General features: G+C 33.2%; 1 pseudogene; it reads right to left on the bottom strand.

The window, feature by feature from the left end:
• Positions 1-591: 591 nt before the first annotated feature.
• LOC118194514 (heat shock cognate 71 kDa protein-like) lies at positions 592-8639 on the bottom strand (annotated as a pseudogene).
• Positions 8640-9989: the final 1350 nt, after the last annotated feature.

Below are 9989 nucleotides of genomic sequence, written 5' to 3' on the forward strand. Positions count from 1 at the left end.
GTGACTTTCTCCACGTGGGTCAGGTCCGATGTAAGTACTGCTGAGGCGTCTATTATGGTATGCGATGTAGAGGTGGAATCACTATCAGCTGGAATAACTGAAGCACGAGACATGATATTCCGTGTAATACTGTACGCACTATTTGGTGTGCTGAGGCTAAATCGCTAATAGTGGTGAGTTGAACTTGGGGTGATGATCTAAGATAAATTTAATGTTGCACTCTAAAATTGTCACTGAAAGGTAATAGTAGTGGCACGTAATATGAGCTCACTGTAGCTGCATTATTTACATTTAACAGAATGACCTTTTAGAAACGTGTGAACAGCCGTATGCTGAATACACTTTCAGAAGAGTCCGATAAATATTACAATTAATGCAATTACAATATAATATTTTAGCACATTATAATGCAAATAAGGATCTTAAGAGGGTTCCATATTATACTGCATTGAAATGAGAAAACACAAAATCAAACAAAATAAATGTAATAATTAATACAAATTAATAAACAGAACCAGATAATAATTATCGAAAAACACACTAGAGGCACTTATAACCAATAAATGTTAGTTAAAAAGGTTGATTAAGCAATCAGAAATAACTAAAAGCTAAAAATTAATACAAAATTAAACAATTGTCAAACCGTAAGGACGGGCCCTGTGCTGCTTTTGCAAGAAAATAAAACAGGGTATGTTGGCAAGAAAATTTACAATACAGTAGGCAGTAAATAATCAGAACATGGAATAACACTGATACATGAAAAACATTTAAATAAATTAAACAAGCATTAAATTCTATGAAAAAAAAACTTTTTAGATGGTTGTTCTAAGTAATATGATGTTAACAGTGCATGTAATTAAAGATACCCAAATGCGAAAAATAATTTGAAATAAACATAAATGCAATAAACAGAAAGAAAACTATTAGACAGTTAAAAACATCTTTAGAGCAGTTCGCTAAGGTAATTAAGGGCCAAGTTATTGAATTTTAACAAAATAAGCAAAATATTAACTGAGAGAGACGCTAGAATGGTCGAAGAATATTCTAAGTCCTGATATCAAATGTTGAAAAAATTCAGTTACAGGCTATTGCGGTATATTAATGGAAGGAGAATAACAGTCCTACCTTAGTCTTCTTCAGATGGAGTGGCTATGTTGAGTAGATCGCGAGATTTTGAATTTTGAAAAAATAAGCACTTTTGGGCACTACAGTTACACTGAAAACTTATGCCTACCCCGGTCGCCACGTGGTAGATCGTCGGCACGTTTTCGTCGAGGTGACCGTTATGCTGGTAAGCACAAACACCGTTGAAGTGCGGCGGACGGATTCCTTTGTAATTTTCACAAAAACTTTTATAACTTCGCTAATTTTTGTCGCACACACAAAATTTAGGTATTCACATGTAGGTTAACACTTCGCGCACAATTTGGAATAAAAATTTCTTCTGTGGGGTAGATATTTCTGCGGTTAATAATGCTTTTTAAGGGAGCTCAGCTGACACACATCCTACCTCGCAGGGGGTGTTGACTTCTCGGATTTAACTCGTACAGGGAAATAGAAGGTGACAGTTTTGTAATTTCAATTCTGCAAAGCCGATTAACGGAATTTAGCTTGCATTTTTCATACCGAAAAAGCGCGTCTTATGATGCATCTTATTAATCTGTAATGATATTTTTAAATCAATTGATTAAATTAAATTCTATTAATATTGCTTAATAACGTGTTGGCGATTCTCTACCTAAATTCCATCCCTGTTCCTAAATTTTGGCGAAATCCTTTCTTTAGTATAAAATATATTAACCTGTTGGCGCCCGCCAAATCGCCAAACTCATAAATCTGTCATATTACATAAAGTCCTTAAGAACACTCCTCATGAGAAGATAGCGTCACCTCGTGATTTCAATTAATATCGCTGATTGGAGGAGCCTCGTGACGCACACATATGTATAAGTAGGGCTTCTGCTCAAGGTACGAGGAGAACGCTTGTGAGATGGATGCTAAAATAAACCTACCACTTTATATTCCAAAATTTGTCTCATTCCTGTTGCCCCGGCAGCGCAAAACAAATAATGTATGAGAAATTACATTTCGGAAAGCCGGTAGGATACCACCTTCAAAGGGATTATCTAAAAAAGAAGATACTCCAAGGATTATACGGATAAAACGTTACGCACTTAAGATGAATTTGCCGCTGTGCGACTTCTATGTTTCTACATTTTTCTCTAGGCGTTCTTGCTTCAAGAGAATCATCCTTCTGTTACCTGTATTCTGGTATTCTGCAGATTATTTTACGTCCAGAGAAGCACCCTTCTGCCCCCTGTGATGCGTGATCTGTGTTTCCATCGAAAGTTCGTCGTTCATCAAATGTGCTCTTACCGTTGACCTACTTTTGAGAATGGAAATCTTTCCCTACGTCTACGGCGTTCTGTGTTGCTCTCGAGAGCTTTGTGCTTGTGTGGTGATTGATCGTGTTTTGCGAAAATCTAATTAAGAGTGCACAAAAATGTGTATTTTCGTGTCGACTTCATCACTCGTATTCTCTTCACAATAAGTCAAACAGAAGCAATTAGTAAAAAGATTGGCGATGCAAATGATATTATTACTATTGAATTATAATTACTGATTTAATAATAGGGTTTTTATTTTGAAAATTGTAAAAGGTATTATTTTGGTATAAATGTATTTTAAATTTGGTATTTAAAGGATGTATTTTTGTTTTAATATTGTTTTGGGAAAATTTAAAGAGTATTATTTTTGAGTTAGTTTTATTTATGAAAGTATTATTAGTTTTATTTATGAAAGTATTATTGAAAGAATAATGGCTAACGAAAACCTCTCTGATCCTCATGATTCATTAAGGGCAGCTAGCGCTGCACCTGAAACAAGTATAATTTCCTTTGACGCGCAGAATGGTATGGATATAAATTCATGGCTTGAGTACTTTAACAAAACTCATTTAGATAAAGATGAAACGTGGAAGCTTAATAATGTAGCTCGATATCTAAAAGGTAATGCACTTAGCGTATATGTCAAAAACTGCCATAAAATTACTAAATATGTGGAATTAGTCCAAATTTTAAAAGAAAATTTTTTCGACTCTACTTTAACTACGTTTGGTGATTTTGCCAATTACAAGTACAATCATAAAGAGGACATAACGCAATATTTTCGCAAAAAATTAGATATTGGTAAAAAATTAAATCTAACTCATGAAATGATCTTGGAGGGTCTGACGGATGGCCTTCCTATAGAATTAAAATCCTTAATGACGATCAACGCACCCTCTGACCCTATCTCTTGGCTTACTCATGTCCATAAGCTTATTAAGATTAGCGAATATCAACAAATCAAAAGTGCACCTCCCAGATTTGTTACTCCGATTGGGAACAGTCCCCAAGATTACAATCGATTTAATAGAAGTAGAATTTCAGCTACTGTGAGACAAGATTCTCCTAGACCCAACAATTTCCAACGTTTTCAGAGACCAAGTAATTTTTATAATCGGTTCAGTGGTCCAGGATTTACAAGCCATCAAAATTATAATTCTCAAAATAGATTGCCATTGCCTCCCAGTCCCTGTAGACTTTGCACCCGGAGCGGAATCCCAAATGCTTTTCACTGGTTTAAGGTTTGTCCTTTCAGAGGGGAGAGATCTGATACACCTAATGTTACGCCCGTTGCAATAGAACCAACCCCAGAAACCCCTCACAGTAGTTGACTATTAAAGGTGTCGGGATATTTGCCCAATAAGAAACGTCTAGAGTGTGTTGTAGACAGTGGTGCCACCATATCGATAATGTCTTCCAAAACGGCTACACAATTACGTTTAAAAGTACAAAGAGTTAGGTCATTTTCAGTAACCCAAACTAAAGGAAACATAATCTTTAACAAAATATGTTGTATACAAATGAAAATTGGACGGATTAGTAACCAAATTACCTTGTTTGTTCTTGATAATAATTTGAATTATGTAATTTTAGGACTTTATGAATTCAAATTATTTGAGTTGAGTATTGATTGTAGTAATTTAAAAATTAAACAGAGAGCTATTGTACTTGACTGCCATTTTGACAGCCGACCCATATCTCTACACCTCCAACTTCAAGGTGGTACAACAAATGTTTATCCATGTGTTAATAATGATGATGATGTAAGAAATTTTCCAACCTGTAAATATCGGAATACAAATCCAAAGGAATTAGTTTCTCAGTCTAACATTTATGTGAAAAATGCTGTTTCTAATACTGTCGATAACAAAGAGTATAACTTGGAAAAATTGTTAAAAGATTATTCATCTGTGTTTTCTAAAAATAAGTATGATGTAGGAAAAATTAATATTGAACCTCAACGAATTAATTTAAATTCTGATTTCCCTGTATCATTAAGACCTTATAGAACATCCCCTATGGAAGAAGAGGAAATTAAGACCCAAATTGATCAATTATTACAAGCAGGTATAATTAAAGAAAGTTGTAGCCCATATTAGTAACCCGTAACTTTAGTATTTAAACGTGAGGAAGGTAAGAAAACTAGATTGTGTATAGATTATCGAAAATTGAATTCCCTGGCTAAAACAGATGCAAACCCTCTTCCTCGCATTGACACTTTGTTAGACAAATTAAGTAAAGCAAAAGTATTTTCTACAATTGATTTGAGATCTGGTTTCTGGCATATCCCGATTCATCCTGCAGATACTGAGAAATTAGCTTTTTGCACGAGTTTTCGATTATTCGAATGGTTAAGACTCCCTTTTGGTTTCAAAAATGCACCTGCAATTTTTAACAGAACAATTAGACGAATATTAACAAAAAATAAATTTAATTTCGCTTGCAGTTACTTTGATGATATAATCGTTTACTCTTCCTCTGAGAAAGAACATTTAGAACATTTAAAAATTTTATTTAAGGTGTTTAAAGAGGAGCATATTAAATTGAATCGAAACAAGTGTGTGTTCGCCAGAGATCAGATCACATTTCTTGGCTATGAAATAAAAAATGGTAGGATAATTCCCGATAACCATAATATAGAAGTTATTAAGAAACTTAAAAAACCCCAGTAACACCAAAGAGTTACAAAGAGTTTTGGGAAGTGTGAATGTGTATCATAGATTCATTCCGAATTACGCAACTATTAGAGCTCCATTAAACAGACTCTTGAAAAAAGATGTCAAGTGGGAATGGGATGACTAATGTCAAAATGCTTTCGACGAAATGAAAAGAATACTGATTTCCAAACCTGTTTTACAATTGTATGATTCCAGTAGGCCATGTCATATTTTTGTTGACGCTTCTCAAACTGCTTTTGGAGCTGTTTTGAAACAACCAGATGAAAATGATGTCCTTCACCCTGTATCATATCATTCCCGAACTTTAAGAAACTATGAGAAAAATTATACGATTACTGAGTTAGAATGTTTGGCCATAGTAGATGCCCTAGACAAATTCTATTACTATCTGCATGGACAAAAATTTGTTATACATACGGACCATGCGGCCCTCGTTTGGCTCAAAAATGTTAAAAATTTAAAAGGTAGACTCTTCCGTTGGTCACTCAAACTACGTATGTTCAATTATGAAGTAAAGTATCAGAAGGGCTCTACCAATATTGAAGCTGACATGCTTTCTAGACATCCTGTTTCAAAGCACCTCCAACATTATGTACATTTACTTGATAGAAATAAAATAATCCAACAACAAAAAACTGATAATGTCTGCGGAAAAAAATTACCAAGAGATAAATGATATGATGGTAATTAAGAAAAAGAATTTTTATAAAATTGTAGTACCTAAATCTTTAAGATTAAAATTGTTGAATAAAACCCATGAAAATTTTGGTCACCCGGGAGTTCAAATTATGCTTAACTTAATCACCCCTCAATATTATTGGCCTCATATTAGCGAAGATATCGCAAATTTTTTTAAACATCGTCATACTTGTCAACTTAATAAAAAGAAAAAACAGAAAAAATTTGGTCTTATGCAAGACGTACCCCCAACCGACAAACATTTCGAATGTCTCTCTATTGACACTGTGGGAGGATTTAATTATTATAATTCTACAAAAAAATATTTACATATAGTTATTGACCATGCAACAAGATATGTCTGGGCTTTTCCACCGAAAAGTGTAACTTCAGAAACCTATGCCAATTGTCTAAAACAAATATTTCAAATACAATTCCCCGAAAAAATTCTGAGTGACAGCAATGCAGCCTTCACTTCTTCTAGATTCAAAAAAATTCTTTAAAAAGCATAATGTTAAACAACTTTTAACTTCATCTCACCATCCCCAGACAAATGGTAAAGTAGAAAGAGTAAATCAATCAATAGTAAGTCGACTAAAATGTAAAGAAAATTCTTCTTCTAAGAACGTACCATGGACTAAAGTGCTAGAGCAAGTTGTTATCGAATATAACAACTCCCCTCATACGGTAACTAAGTTCACCCCAGCATACTTACTATTTGGTAACCTCCCTTTTGAATCTCCAATTGATCAAAATAAATACCCTTACTTAAATGAAGCAAGGGCTTTAGCAAAGAAAAGAACTATCGAATACCACCGAAAGAATAAAACTAGATATGACATCAGGTTTGTAGAATCTAAATTTCAACCTGGAGATTTTGTCCTTTACGAGGAATTTGAATACCCAAATACTAGAAAATTGACTTCACCCTATTCAGGACCTTATCGGATTATGAATAAATTATCTGAAGTTAATTATGAAATCGACAGGGAAAATTTTCACGCGAAGAAACCAACTGATATTGTACATGCGTCAAAATTAAGGTTCTATCATCCACCCGAGAACTTTAAATTACATCATCAATAAATCAAAATTTATAAATCAATAAACTATCCACAACCCTTCTTTTAGTTTTCATCCTGTTGTCCCCCTTAATAGTTGATTTATCTCTCAGTGTCTGAAAAGTTTGTCTGCCCTTTTCTTTTACTGGGCTCCTTCAAACTTGAGTTTCAGGTTCAATACACTTTCCGTGTGGGAAACACTCAATTGAGGCTATACTACAAGTAGAGTACTATACCCTCACATTTCCTTGAGCTCATGTTTTCCTATGTTTGTGTTATAAATTGTAGCAACAGTTGAAAAAGTTAAATTTCAGTTGTTGAAATTTCTGAATTTCATTTTATGTTTCTGCAGCATCGTGTACAAAAAACTGGTATGGATGTTGGAAGTTAAATTTTGTTTTGTTATCATTAATAAGAGAAAAATAGAGTGACAAAACATGTTAAAAACCTAGCAAAATGTGTATTTTCAACAAGAGTATAAGAGCTCTAGTATCGTGACATAAAAACTCAAATGTTTTCAGTGCCAATGCTAATCCATAATTCTAGCGCTAATTAAACGATCCGGAGATCTCCAAAGACCAGTAAAAGACTGAAGATGAGCCTGAATGACAACTCTAATGATTATACGGACTCTAATGATTACACAAACTGTGAATGGCATGCCCTAAGATATAAACTTACAAATTCAGTTATATTACTATTTCCTATTGCCGCGTAGCTAACCAGCAATATGTTATTAGTGCTTTATTTGTTCTGCACTTGGTTACTATATTATAATTTCATTAATCATTTATAATATTTTATATACTGTATTCATTATATTCAAATATTTTATGTCATATTTTATGTAAACATTTTGTTGCCTTGAGATAAATCCAATCAGTTTTCCTACTCACTTAATTTCCTAATAACTAAATTTTCTGCTCTCAATATCTGGACTGTCTTGGGTCGACGGCCGCGACTGCAAGCAGATGGGGGGATAATCTGTAATGATATTTTTAAATCAATTGATTAAATTAAATTCTATTAATATTGCTTAATAACGTGTTGGCGATTCTCTACCTAAATTGCATCCCTGTTCCTAAATTTTGGCGAAATCCTTTGTTTATCATTCGTAATAGTGATCTCGTTTTCTTTTCCAGTACTCTTATCTACAGCAGACACATTCAATATGCCATTGGCATGAATATCGAAGGTAACTTCAATCTGTGGGACACCTCTAGGTACAGGAGAAATGCCAGTTATTCAAACTTTCCAAGAAGATTATTGTCCTTGGTCATTGCACGTTCACCCTCGTAAACTTGGATCAAGACACCTGGTTGATTATCAGAGTAAGTTGTAAATGTATGTGTCTGACAAGTTCGAATGGTTGTATTACGTTTGATGAGCACAGTCATTACACCACCAGCAGTTTCAATTCCTAGAGACAGTGGGGTTACATCCAACAGCAACAGATCTTGCACTTGTTCAGATTTATCACCATTCAAAATTGCAGCTTGGACTGCAGCACCATATGCGACAGCTTCATCTGGATTAATACTTTTGTTAAGTTCTTTACCATTAAAGAAATCTTGCAGTAGCTTCTGAATTTTAGGAATACGAGTAGATCCACCTACCAGGACAATATCGTGGACTTGAGCTTTATCTAATTTTGAATCTCGCAAAGCATTTTCAACAGGTTCCAATGTGCTTCTAAACAAATCAGCATTCAGTTCTTCAAAACGGGCTCTTGTTATGGTTGAATAGAAATCTACACCTTCAAAGAGAGAATCAATTTCGATGCTGGCTTGAGTACTTGAGGACAGGGTTCTCTTAGCCCTTTCACAGGCAGTATGTATGAGAAATTACATTTCATATATATATATAGAGAGAGAGATAGAAGACAGATAAATTTAAACACCTAAAACCAATATTAATTTGGAATTAAAGCAAGGCAATTCCTCAACAATATTAATAATCGCAACCTCGTATAAGAGTTTTAACACAATTATAAAAAATAATCGAAATTAAAATAAGAATTAATAATTGAACAAACTCGAAAAATAAAAATGCGAAAGGGAAAATATACAAATTGTTAACATGTAAGAATTAATCTCCTTTTAAAGAGCTCGGTTACCCAAAGAAAGTTTTCTCGGTTACATGAAATTCGAATACATATTACAAGAATTTATTAAGTAAATAGTTCAGTGTTTAAAATCATTCTCTGGGATTTGTATATACTTATGGATTACGAGGAAATGACGACGCCCTTATACTTATACTTATATACTCCGCCCTAAGGGGGTCTGAAGTCTCGTAATTTTGCCTGAAAGGGCAATATTTTATGATTCATGCAGTGTATCAAGAATAAAGCTTTGAATATTATAATGAATCATAAATAAAAAATAATAAACGAAAGTCCTTAATACAAATGAGATGAAAAGACGAATGATTCAAATTTTATTGGAGAGCCAAAAGTGTTAATTTTACATTTAATTTTGAATAAAAGTCTAAACATTATAACGCGTTCGAAATTTTTTTTTTGAAATAATAATAATAAATAAAATTGTAATGGAAAATAAAATCAAAAATTTAAAAATAAGTATTTCAAGTTCAAAAATATAATAATAATAGTAATAAAATAAATAATATAAAAATTAATGGTAAGGAAAGTAAAATATTAAGAAGAAATAAATATAAAATGTAAAAAGTAACAATAAGAAAATACAAAAAACACAAAAGTAAATATTAATAAACAAATAAGTAAAAATAAATAGCATTAAAATTGAATATGATATAAAAATAGTAAAAAAATCCATTAATTGAAAAATATACATAAAAAAATTCTTAATCTTTAATTAAGGGCTTTAAGTTTGGCTAAAATGCACAGTTTAGTCACATTCAAGCCGCATCCTTGGCTCCCCACTTAATGACGTTTTTATTAAATAAATATAATTCAGCTTATGAGCTCAATTTTTTATCAGTCACAGGTCCGTCAAGGAGGTCCCCACTTAGTCACTCACTGGTCAATCAGCGTGCAATGTTTTAGCCAGCCACTGGTCAATCATCGAGATCGTCATTTAGTAAGTCTCTGGTGTGTCAATGAACAATTTTGGTCAGATTGATGTCATTTCGAACAAATTTATGACGAATATAAACTGAAAGTATGTCAACTTAGCTCAGATCTTGATAGGTTGCTTTAAAGT

This window comes from Stegodyphus dumicola, chromosome 7 (assembly GCF_044657685.1).
Source record: "Stegodyphus dumicola isolate Sdum_Otavi_A_Nest chromosome 7, ASM4465768v1".
NCBI classification, from domain to species: domain Eukaryota; kingdom Metazoa; phylum Arthropoda; class Arachnida; order Araneae; family Eresidae; genus Stegodyphus; species Stegodyphus dumicola.